Raw genomic sequence first — 13,486 nt, 5'->3', positions numbered from 1 at the left:
ATGTCAATGCGAGTGGCTAGGTGAATGAGTTCATGTAGATTAGCAGGGATTTCTCGTGCGGCCAGAACATCTTTAATGTTGCTGGATAGGCCTTTTTTAAAGGTCGCGCAGAGGGCCTCATTATTCCAGGATAATTCTGAAGCAAGAGTACGGAATTGTACGGCATACTCGCCAACGGAAGAATTACCCTGGACCAGGTTCAACAGGGCAGTCTCAGCAGAAGAGGCTCGGGCAGGTTCCTCAAAGACACTTCGGATTTCCGAGAAGAAGGAGTGTACAGAGGCAGTGACGGGGTCATTGCGGTCCCAGAGCGGTGTGGCCCAAGACAGGGCTTTTCCAGACAGAAGGCTGACTACGAAAGCCACCTTAGACCTTTCAGTGGGAAACTGGTCCGACATCATCTCCAAGTGCAGGGAGCATTGGGAAAGAAAGCCACGGCAAAACTTAGAGTCCCCATCAAATTTATCCGGCAAGGATAGGCGTAAACCAGAAGCGGCCACTCGCTGCGGAGGAGGTGCAGGAGCTGGCGGAGGAGATGATTGCTGAAGCTGTGGTAGTAACTGTTGTAGCATAACGGTCAGTTGAGACAGCTGTTGGCCTTGTTGCGCTATCTGTTGTGACTGCTGGGCGACCACCGTGGTGAGGTCAGCGACAACTGGCAGAGGAACTTCAGCGGGATCCATGGCCGGATCTACTGTCACGATGCCGGCTGGCAGGAGGTGGATCCTCTGTGCCAGAGAGGGATGGCGAGGACCGTGCTAGTGGACCGGTTCTAAGTCACTACTGGTTTTCACCAGAGCCCGCCGCAAAGCGGGATGGTCTTGCTGCGGCGGTAGTGACCAGGTCGTATCCACTAGCAACGGCTCACCTCTCTGGCTGCTGAAGATAGGCGCGGTACAAGGGAGTAGACAGAAGCAAGGTCGGACGTAGCAGAAGGTCGGGGCAGGCAGCAAGGATCGTAGTCAGGGGCAACGGCAGGAGGTCTGGAACACAGGCTAGGAACACACAAGGAAACGCTTTCACTGGCACAATGGCAACAAGATCCGGCAAGGAAGTGCAGGGGAAGTGAGGTGATATAGGGAAGTGCACAGGTGATCAGACTAATTGGAACCACTGCGCCAATCAGCGGCGCAGTGGCCCTTTAAATCGCAAAGACCCGGCGCGCGCGCGCCCTAAGGAGCGGGGCCGCGCGCGCCGGGACAGGACCGACGGGGAGCGAGTCAGGTACGGGAGCCGGGGTGCGCATCGCGAGCGGGCGCTACCCGCATCGCGAATCGCATCCCGGCTGGAGGCGGTATCGCAGCGCCCCGGGTCAGTGGATCTGACCGGAGCGCTGCAGTGAGGAGAGTGTAGCGAGCGCTCCGGGGAGGAGCGGGGACCCGGAGCGCTCGGCGTAACAAGGATTAAGATTTTTAATAGAAGTAGTTTACAAATCTGTTTAACTTTCTGGAGCCAGTTGATATGTATAACCCCTTTGAACAGATTTGTAAATTAATTCTATTTAAAAATCTTAATACTTCTAGTACTTATTAGCTGTTGAATACTACAAAGGAAATTCTTTTCATTTTGGAACACAGAGCACTCTGATGAATCACGAGCACAGTGCTCTCTGCTGACATCTCTGTTCATTTTAGGAACTGTCCAGAGCAGCATATGTTTGCAATGGGGATTTTCTCCCACTCTGGACAATGTCAGCAGAGAGCACTGTGCTCGTGATTCAGCAGAGAGCTCTGTGTTCCAAAAAGAAAAGAATTTCCTTTATAGTATTCAACAGCTAATAAGTACTGCAAGGATTAAGATTTTTTAATAGAAGTAATTTAAAAATCTGTTTAACTTTCTGGCACCAGAGTACCCCTTTAAGACAATTCACCAACTGAGAAGAAGAACCTCACAAATATCACATTATGGGGCTAATACTTAACCCTAGCATTAGAGAGCACTTTCCCTAATTTTCATCTCTGTGTCTATTTTTTATGATCAGTATAACCATTTACTGAGGGGCTCTCATTACTTTATATACCACTGTATCAGTACCTCCCCAGCCTTCATACATTACTATCACTATACGCACCTTTGTCCCATTACCTAGTGGCGCAATTTTTCCTTTTATTTAGTTCATCTTTTTTTATGTTTTGTATTTTTGGTGGCCTGCACACATTTATTTAGGTGGTAATTATGTTTTTTTTTTTTTTTTTTTTGGAACATTATTTTTATTGAATACAAATTAAAGGTTAAGTTTTAGCCCCATAATGTGATATTTGTGAGGTTCTTGAATATTTTGTAAAGTAGTCTGACATGTTGCAGACAGGCCCACGGACCTGAATAAACAGAACATAGTCATATTGTGACTAGGCTCTGTATACATTTTTTTGTAGGTACGGGACTTAAAGGGGTAGTCCCCTGGAAAAAAAAAAGTTTTTTTAATCAACTGGTGCCAGACAGTTAAACAGATTTGTAAATTACTTCTATTAAAAAATCTTAATCCTTCCTGTACTTATCAGCTGTTGTATGCTCCACAGGAAGTTCTTTTCTTTTTGAATTTCTTTTCTGTCTGGCCACAGTGCTCTCTGCTGACACCTCTGTCCATGTCAGGAACTGTCCAGAGCAGGATAGGTTTGCTTTGGGTATTTGCTCCTACTCTGGACAGTTCCTGACATGGACAGAGGTGTCAGCAGAGAGCACTGTGGTCAGAAAGAAAGGAAATTCAAAAAGAAAAGAACTTCCTCTGTATTATATAGCAGCTAAAAAGTACTGGAAGGATCAAGATTTTTTTATAGAAGTAATTTACAAATCTGTTTAACTGTCTGGCACCAGTTGATTTAAAAAAAAAATGTTTTCTGCTGGAGTACCCCTTTAAGAAATAGGTTTACCATGGGGGAAGGGGGTTTGCTCCAAGTGAGGGAAAGCTTAATTATAACTCTTAGGTTTACTGGATTTACTGGACTAATGTAAGCATCCTCCGCACAACGTTATGCAATATATGCCCTATATACATGTAAGATAATAAATAAGGATGATTACTTTTCCTGTACTCAGCGGTTATGCCATAGTCCCAGCTCTGTCTATATGTGGCAAATGGACGCTGAGATTTTATATTCCAAACATCTTTAATGACTGTAGTTTGTTCTCCAGGCATGAAGAATCAATTTTTTCCCATGTTTGTCATAGTCTGTGACAGGAGCACTTACTGTAGCAACCTATGTCTGATCATGTTACAAGTGAAAAGCAGGGCGCCCCAGGATCCATATGTTGTGCTTTGACACTCTTCAAGTGACTGTCCTTTTTCATTTGTTACACTGTAGGATTCTATTGTGCTCCAGCTCCGCCAGATATCACTGCTGAGGATGGGTTTCAGGTCAGATAAAAGAAAGAAAAGACTCCAGGGCTGGTAAAATGCACAACACAAGCTTCACTAAATAGATAGATAGATAGATAGATATGAGATAGATAGATAGATAGATAGATAGATAGATAGATAGATATGAGAGAGATAGATAGATAGATAGATATGAGTTAGATAGATATGAGATAGATGGATATGAGATAAATAGATAGATAGATAGATATGAGATAGATAGATAGATATTAGATAGATAGATATGAGATAGATAGATAGATATGAGATAGATCGATAGATATTAGATAGATAGATATTAGATAGATAGATATGAGATAGATAGATAGATAGATATTAGATAGATAGATAGATAGATATGAGATAGATAGATAGATAGATATGAGATAGATAGATAGATAGATATGAGATAGATAGATAGATAGATAGATAGATAGATATGAGATAGATAGATAGATAGATATGAGATAGATAGATATGAGATAGATAGATAGATAGATAGATAGATAGATATGAGATAGATAGATAGATAGATATTAGATAGATAGATAGATAGATAGATATGAGATAGATAGACATGAGATAGATAGATAGATAGATATGAGATAGATATAAGAGAAAGATAGATAGAGAGATGTATAAGAGATAGATAGATAAATAGATAGATGTGAGATAGATAGATAGATAGATAGATAGAGATAGATAAATAAATAGATAGATGTGAGATAGATAGATAGAGATAGATAATAAATAGATCTATGTGAGAGATAGATAGATATGAGATAGATAAATAGATATGTGGTGACCTGGGGTTTTGCAATGGTGATGCAGGGTCTGGTGGTATTAACCCTTGATTTGTCGTGACGCCAGGGTGAGGTTTGCTTAGTATAGGCCCTGCCGCCAACCGGCCCAAAAACGGCAGGGAATAAATGGAATGTCCATAGCGTGATTTATGAGATAACTGGAACTTTTACTGAACTTCTTATGCAAACAGTCTTTACAAACATACAGTCTCTCTCCGGAGGCAACCGGGATGCAGGTTCCTCACAGGCTTTGCTGGGACCAATAATTTTAGCTTTAACCCCTTGGGGACGGAGCCCATTATGACCCTAAGGACGGGAGCATTTTTTGAAAAACTGGCCACTGTCACTTTAAGCATTAATAACTCTGGGATGCTTTAACTTATAAATTTGATTCCGAGATTGTTTTTTTGTTACATATTCTACTTTATGGCAGTGGTAAATTTCCGTCGATACTTTCAAAAAATTTATGAAAAATTTGAAAATTTTGCATTTTTTTAACTTTGAAGCTCTCTGCTTGTAAGGAAAACAGACATTCCAAATAAATTATATATTTATTCACAAATACAATATGTCTACTTTATGTTTGCATCATAAAGTTGCCATATTTTTACTTTTGGAAGACATCAGAGGGCTTCAAAGTTCAGCAGCAATTTTCCAAATTTTCACAAAATGTTCAGTTTTGAAGTGGATTTGAAGGGCTTTCATATTAGAAATACCCCACAAATGACCCAATTCTAAAAACTGCACCCATCAAAGTATCCAAAATACGTTTGTAAACCCTTTAGGTGTTTCACAGGAATAGCAGCAAAGTGAAGGAGAAAATTCTAAATCTTAATTTTTTACACTGGCATGTTATTGTAGACCCAGTTTTTGAATTTTTACAAGTGGTAATAGGAGAAAAAGCCCTCCAAAATTTGTAACCCAATTTCTCTCGAGTAAGGAAATACCTCATATGTGTATGTCAAGTGTTCGGCGGGCACAGTAGAGGGTTCAGAAGGGAAGCAGCGACAATGGGATTTTGGAGAGTGAATTTTGCTGAAATGGTTTTTGGGGGGCATGTCACATTTAGAACAGCAGAAAACCCCACATAGCATACCATTTTGGAAACTACACCCCTCAAGGCACGTAACAAGGGGTCCAGTGAGCCTTAACACCCTGCAGGTGTTTGACGACTTTTCGTTTAAATCGGATGTGTAAATGAAAAAAAACTTTTTTTCACTAAAGTGCAGTTTTTTCCCCAAATTTACCATTTTTACAAAGGGTAATGGGAGAAAATGCCCCCCAAAATTTGTAACCCCCATCTCTTCTGAGTATGGAAATACCCCATGTTAGGACTTAAAATGCTCTGCGGGCGAACTACAATGCTCAGAAGAGAAGGAAAGAATTAGTTTGGAATGGTAGTCAAGGGCCATGTGCGTTTAAAAGCCCCCTGTGGTGCCAGAACATTGAACCCCCCACATGTGACCCCATTTTGGAAACTACACCCCACACAGAATTTAATAAGGGGTGCAGTGAGTATTTACACCCCACTGGCGTTTGACAGATCTTTGGAACAATGGGCTGTGCAAATGAAAAATTTAATTTTTCATTTTCACGGACCACTGTTCCAAAAATCTGTCAGACCCCTGTGTGGCGTAAATGCTCACTGCACCCCTAATTATATGAGGGGTGTGGTTTCCAAAATGAGGTCACATGTGGGGGGGGTCCATTGTTCTGGCACTATGGGGGCTTTGTAAACGCACATGGCCTTCAATTCCGGACAAATGGCGCTCCTTCTCTTCTGAGCATTGTAGCGCGCCAGTAGAGCATTTTACATCCACATATGGGGTATTTTCTTACTCAGAAGAATTGGGGGTTACAAATTTTGGGGGGCTTTTTTCCTATTCTCCCTTGTGAAAATGAAAAATTTAGGGTAACACCAACATTTTAGTGAAAACTTTTTTTTTTTTCATTTTCCCATCCAAATTTAATGAAAATTCGTCAAACACCTGTGGGGTGTTAAGGTTCACTATACCCCTTGTCACATTCCGTGAGGGGTGTAGTTTCCAAAATGGGGTCACATGTGGGTATTTATGTTTTTGTGTTCATGTCAGAACCGCTGTAAAATCAGCCACCCCTGTGCAAATCACCAATTTAGACCTCAAATGTACATGGTGCGCTCTCACTCCTGAGCCTTGTTGTGCGCCCACAGAGCATTTTACGCCCACATATGGGGTATTTCCGTACTCAGGAGAAATTGCATTACAAATTTTGGGGGTCTTTTTTTCCTTTTACTGCTTGTGAAAATAAAAAGTATGGGGCAACACCAGCATGTCAGTGTAAAATCTTTTATTTTTTTACACTAACAGGCTGGCGTAGCCCCTAACTTTTCCTTTTCATAAGGGGTAAAAGGAGAAAAAGCCCCCCAAAAATTTGTAGTGCAATTTCTCCCGAATACGGAAATACCCCATATATGACCCTAAACTGTTTCCTTGAAATACGACAGGGCTCCGAAGTGAGAGAGCGCCATGCGCATTTGAGGACTAAATTAGGGATTGCATAGGGGTGGACATAGGGGTATTCTACGCCAGTGATTCCCAAACAGGGTGCCTCCAGCTGTTAAAAAACTCCCAGCATGCCTGGACAGTCAGTGGCTGTCCAGAAATGCTGGGAGTTGTTGTTTTGCAACAGCTGGAGGCTCCATTTTGCCCCGCCTATTGTGGGTGGGCAGGATGGGGAAAACGAAAGTTAACCCCCCCGCCACCGATCTGCTATTGGTCATCGCTTCTGATGACCAATTGCAGGGATAGAAGGGGTGGCACCCCTGCCACCTCACTCCTATCCCTTCAGGGGAATCGTAGGTGTCTGAGACAACCGCGATCCCCCTTATATTCCAGGTCACGGGGTCACCATAGACCCGGAATTGGCACAAATCCCAAGTGTGAATTCACTTGCTATTTGCGCCGATCGCCGACATGGGGGGTCTGATAACCCCCCTGGGCATTTGCGCAGGGTGCCTGCTGATCGATATCAGCAGTCACCCTTTTCCGGTCCCCGCCCAGTGCGCGGCATGGACCAAAATTCCCACGGGCGTATGGATACGCCCTTCATCCTTAAGTACCAGGATGCAAGGGCGTATGCATACGCCCTTTGTCCCCAACAGGTTAAGCAGGCCACTGTGCTACTAATTATAGGATTTGAGTTGAATAGTAGTCACATGGAATTTGTGGATAGAGGTTTATAACTCATGGTTTTAGTGGCTGCTGGTTCTTTAGGCTTTGGCCTAGTTGAGATGAATTGAGATATGCTGATTGTGCTTGCTTGATAGTCCGGAAATTTAGTGACTTATATACTAGGGGGGCTGGACTAAACCCATTGGTTGCAAAGCCTGTAGGTCCTGAACCCAGAGAACTCTGGGTACATCACATGACATTATCACATGACCCGGAAAGGTCCTAAATATCTGTACAACCATTATAATATATCTATATAATATACCTAGGTAGGTCCTATACATTTGTACACTATACAGAAATACATTTATGTTAGGCGACCAAGGGGCAAGCCCTGCAGGAGAGCCCTGTGGAATGGAGGGACTCTAGCTAAGGGGACTTTAGACAGGAACAGGACAAGGTCTTGTACCGGGACACCACAAACCCCCTTACTTAAGATGAGTCGTCCTCGACGTAGGTCCCCTTAGGTAGAGGGACGAAAGGCCATAGGGCCGGATGCAGTCCTGAAGCAATAATACAAATGTCCAAGTCCAGGCTGGTGATAATAGAAATGAAGAAAATATGTATAGAGTCTCTGTGCATTTAGGCAATGTCCATACATGCTCTAAAACTGATATACAAACAAGATTTGTTGGGAGTTGACAAGCAGGATAGGATAAATCCCTATTTATGAACAGGATGAACAGTATAGGATGAGCATATATTTTTTTATACCTTTAGGCATCTCCATTTTACCTTATTTTATGAGACTATGCATTTACTGAGTATGTATGAAATTTAATTATATGCTAGCTATAACATCCATTTATAGCTGAAAATTTTATTGACATTAGACATTTGATGTGGGTCTGACATTTAATCCTGACTGACATATAGACTTTTGACTGGAAGTATGCATTATGACGATAAGGCTTCTACATACTGTAATTAATCTCACTGTAATTATATATTTTTTATCTTTTCATACATTTGATACAATACCACCTATTATTTCCATTTGTTATACACTGGTTGTGGATTGGGTTGCCTGAGGCTTCCTGCCCAATGACTTAGCTACTAGGGTCTATCGGTATTACACACTTACCCCTAGAACTCTGACTTAGATAACAATTAAGCATACTGTTACCTTACTGGATACATGTATTGTTTAGTTAGCTACAGGTATACCTTCTGGCCAGGAAGAGCATCCTGAACACGTAAAGACAAAAGAACATATTAGTGCATGACATTTGTGCATAACAGTGGTAAGGACTGATATAGAACATTGTTGCAGTCCCTGAGTATCAATTTTTGTTTGTTTGTGAGATATTGTTATATATCTATTTTATCTTGTGAGTATAGGTTACAAGTTATGTGACTGAGTTATGTGTACTGAATTCTGAATGTACACTAATGAATTTTATTAATATGAAGTCAGTCTTGGTATCTGATTGGTATGTTTCCCTGTGTCGACCATTGAAGGGTGGCCTTTATTGTTACTCCCAGAGGAGCTGGAAGAGCACCTTTAAGTAAACACTATAACACCCGAAAGAGGTATATATACCTTATATATAAATATTTTTTTTTTCGAACAGGAATTTTGTGCTTGTGTACAGGAATTTTATACGACTGTACAATAATACCATTTACATTGTGAACATTTTATGTAACCTGACATTTTATTTGTTTGAAACACAAAGGTTACATATCAGCAGCACAACACTCAAGATATCCAGGTTATACTTACCCGCTGTTTAGGTGCAACATTTTGTGCACAAAAATATATTATTATTACATTATTTACATAAACGGTCATGCAAGGCTCAACAGTCCACCAACATTATGAGTCCTGAATATAACACGGCTATGCTGGATGCCGGGTACAAACTTCCTAGGATCTCCTCAGGCAAGGAGTCTCTCGGCCAAGGGCCAGGCACAAAATTATGGTGGTTACGTTGCTTAACAGGTGAACTTCTTGGCATAGTGCTGCCATGCACTTCCTCTTGAACAAGTTACAAGACTGGAAAATCTGCAACAAAACAAAGGTACTGGTGTATCACACAGTTAATGGCAGGCAAATAACAGAGTTAGAAGATATTTTTCCTCGCTTCCCAATCCCGCCGGTCGGCATGCTTCCGTGCTTGGGACATGTATCTTGGAGCACGGAGTTGGGGCTCCCGCATGGGATGGACATGAGTATCCCATGTCACATTGGTTAGCCTTGACTGGGCTATAGTGGGGTTTACATTTACCACCACATTGACCTCGGCAGCTGAGGCCCCAGGAACAAGTGTAGGTGCCAGTGGGTCCGGCCACACTTCCTTGGGTGGAGTAGGCTGTGGCACATCAGTTGGTGCCTGAAGATGAGGCCACATCTCCTCAGGGGGAGTAGGCCTAGGCACATATGTTGGTACCCGATGAGTAGGTCTCACCTCCTCTGAGGGAGTAGACCTGGGCACATTCTCCGTTAAAGATGAAATGGAACTGGACTTCTTCATATATTTTGGAGCCATCAAGCCTTGGACAGGTACTGCTACTCCTCTTCAAGGGCATCTGTAGACCTCCTCGGCCGTATCCCGTGGGGATCTGCATTCCAATCATCAGACGGAAAATAGGTGAATGGAATCTGCGTTGGGTTTTTGGGCCTAGTTACGGCTGCAGCCCATTCAACCCATAGACTCTTGACTGGGGTGTACTCCACAATCTCCCCTCGCTCTAGGGAGTGGTATCTTTTTCGCAGGTAGTCACGCTAAACGGCCCTTCTGGTGACTAATATGGTCCCTCTGTGCCGGCAGTCCTGGAGGGTACCAAAGTCTCTTGCTCTGATTTGGGCCTCCCTGCGGGCCCTTTCTGCCACAGCTGGATGAGACTTCCCGGGCTGGGGAAGGACGTGGTCCCGCATATACTGTATAAGTGCAGGCTCAACGCCGAGCACCCATTTTGGGAGAGGGGGTGATCGCGGGCATGCACAGGCTGGAGCTACTTGGGACAAGGGGATCTCTCTCTCTCTGGGCTTGAGGAAGAAGAAAAGGTGGCTTGAGCCTGTGTACTCACATCAGATTCTTCTGTAGGAATTTCGGCACAGGATCCCAATGTCCTGTGGTGAGGGGACAATCTCACCAGTGATGCCGTTGCTGGTGTCCCTGGTGATGCCTCTTTCGGGGTTGCTGGCCACTCGTCATCCTCTGGTAGCGGAGGCAGGTTGCAGGCCTCTTCGGCCCTAAGGGACAACTGCTGACAACGATTTGCGCTTCGGGCGCGGCAACTTTCTGCTGCTCCGGCGACATCTTGCTGCTCTCTTCACATGTGCGGTGGGCTCCACCATCTCTGTACACCGCGCTGCCATCTCCGGACTGTAGAGGTCTGGCCACGTGGCTTCTTTTATATGAGGCTTCCCCAAAATGTCCGCCAGCCGGAATGACGTCTTCAGTGCAGCTCTGACTTCCTGTCCCTCGGCAAACACAAGCAAAAGATAACAGTTCCACTTTGGCATAAGAACAGCTACACAATGTCCACGCCCAGGGGCGGGACGCTTCTCAGGTTCTGCCTTAACCCTTTCAGGTACGGTCTGCAGCAGAGCACATTGCATGGTTTCCTTCCTGATTTTACACATGACCACAATACGGTTTTCTTCACCTCCCCCCTTACTTTTTCTTGCGCCCCGGCTAAGCACAATTTCTGCAATAAAGTCCCATACACTTTTGGGCACAATTTCAATCGCTACTTGCGATACATCTGGACAGTTCATAAAACACATTCCTGCATAGGGGGAGGACTGTGGCTCTTGCAATAACGGTATACACCCGTTTTTCGTTGCAGGTGGTCAGGGTAGCAAAGTTATTAAAGGCACACACCCGTATCCTGTTCGTAGGATGCCAAAAGCTATGTGGTGAGCTGGGGTGTTGCAATGGTGATGCAGAGTCTGGTGGTATTAACCCTTGATTTGTCGTGACGCCAGGGTGAGGTTTGCTTAGTATAGGCCCTGCCGCCAACCGGCCCAAAAACGGCAGGGAATAAATGGAATGTCCATAGCGTGATTTTTTTTTTTTTTTTCTTTGCTGTGCAAATTTGGGGGGAGTGGCTCCCTCTGTAGCCGTGCATCCCCTCCCCTATTTTCACAGGAGGTGGTTTGGATCGTTAGTGGATCCAACATGTCACCCAGCCTGAGGTAGGTGAGTGTTTAGGGACCCATCCGATAAGAGGCCACCTCCGCGTGGTGGATGGGGGGACACGTTTTGATCAAAAAGTGCGCTAAGAGCCTCCATTTTGTTGACCAAGTGTGCTGCTGCCATTTTCTTTTTTTACATGTTTTGTACTTGCCACAGCAGCGTGCACCCGTGTATTGGGTTTAGGTGCTGGCTACATTTTCATTTTTTTTTTCTTTGCTGTTAGTATAGAAGGCCCTGCCGCCAACTGGACCAAAAACGTCAGGGAATTAATGGAATTTCCAAAGCGTGATTTATGAGATAACTGGAACTTTTACTGAACTTCTTATGCAAACAGTCTTTACAAACATACACTCTCTCTCCGGAGGCAACCGGGATGCAGGTTCCTCACAGGCTTTGCTGGGACCAATAGTCTTTAGCTTTAAGCAGGCCACTGTGCTACTAATTATAGGATTTGAGTTGAATAATAGTCACATGGAATTTGTGGATAGAGGTTTATAACTCACGGTTTTAGTGGCTGCTGGTTCTTTAGGCTTTGGCCTAGTTGAGATGAATTGAGATATGCTGATTGTGCTTGCTTGATAGTCCGGAACTAAGAGGTAAGAGCGCGAATTTAGTGACTGCAGCCCCTTATATTCTAGGGGGGCTGGACTAATCCCATTGGCCTGTAGTTCCTGAACCCAGAGAACTCTGGATACATCACATGACATTATCACATGACCCGGAAAGGTCCTAAATATCTGTACATCCATTATAATATATCACGTGACCTAGGTAGGTCCTATACATTTGTACACTATACAGAAATACATTTATATGAGGCGACCAAGGGGCAAACCCTGCAGGAGAGCCCTGTGGAATGAAGGGACTCTAGCTGAGGGGACTTTAGACTGGAACAGGACAAGGTCCTGTACCGGGACACCACAGATAGATAGCAGGAAAGGGTGTTACAGTAAAATATCCCTTAGCGGACACCTCCCAATAGTTGACAGTTTTTAATTCCCGGCAGAGTCCCATAAGACTTAAAGGAGTAGTGTAGTGAAAAATAACTTATCCCCTATCCAAGTATGGGGGATAAGTTATAGATCGCAGGGGTCCAAGTGCTGGGACCCCCACGATCTCCTGCACGAGGTTCTGGCAGTCGGCTTGCAGGGGGTGTGCTGACCCCCGCACAGAGAACCGGCTGACACGCCCCTCCATGTACCCCATACAGATACATGGAGGGGGTGTGCCGACCGTAGTTTTCTGCGGGGGTTGGACGTCAGCTTCCGGCAAACCGTGCAGAAGATAGCGGGGGTTCTCAGAGCTCGGACCCCCACGATCTATAAATTATCACCCATCCTTTGGATAGGGGATATGTTTTTTTTCATCAGACAACTCCTTTAATGTATTTGCACCCTCCGAATAGGGGACACTCTCAATAGCGGATGTGGACACACCTGAAAGGGAAAAAGACACTGCCATTAGGGGACAAAACACCCCCATTAGGGGACAACCAGGCTCATGTGCCAGCCCTAGCTTGTACACAGGGCTGCCGTCAGGGGGTACAGCCAATACCCCACTAACAGGCCCAGGCCCCCGCTGCGCCCCCTGCATCTGCCCCAGCACAGAAGCAGAAGACCGCTGTTTAAACAATGGTCTCATGATTCTGTACATTTGCCGGCCACATAATTCACCGCCTACTTCCCTGATCCCTCAGTGCCACTTTATTTCCCTTGTGGCAAATCATCCCCCCTTTATTACCCCCTGTGCAGCATCATTTCTTCTTGATCCACCCGGTGCCATTTCATAACCTCTTTATCCCCAAGTGCCACTTCATAAAGAGGGGGGTGATGAATTTACACAGAGGGTAATAAAGGGGGAACAAAATGGCACAGGGGTGAGGGGGGATAATTTGGCACAGGTGGAATAAGGTAGCACAGGGTATAAAGGGGGATGTGGAGTTATCGGCTAAAGGTGTTGTCCAGCAAC

The sequence above is a fragment of the Hyla sarda genome, chromosome 5 (assembly GCF_029499605.1).
Source record: "Hyla sarda isolate aHylSar1 chromosome 5, aHylSar1.hap1, whole genome shotgun sequence".
Classification (NCBI taxonomy): domain Eukaryota; kingdom Metazoa; phylum Chordata; class Amphibia; order Anura; family Hylidae; genus Hyla; species Hyla sarda.
The sequence above is the reverse complement of the archived record's forward strand: the minus strand, read 5'-3'. Positions refer to the sequence as shown.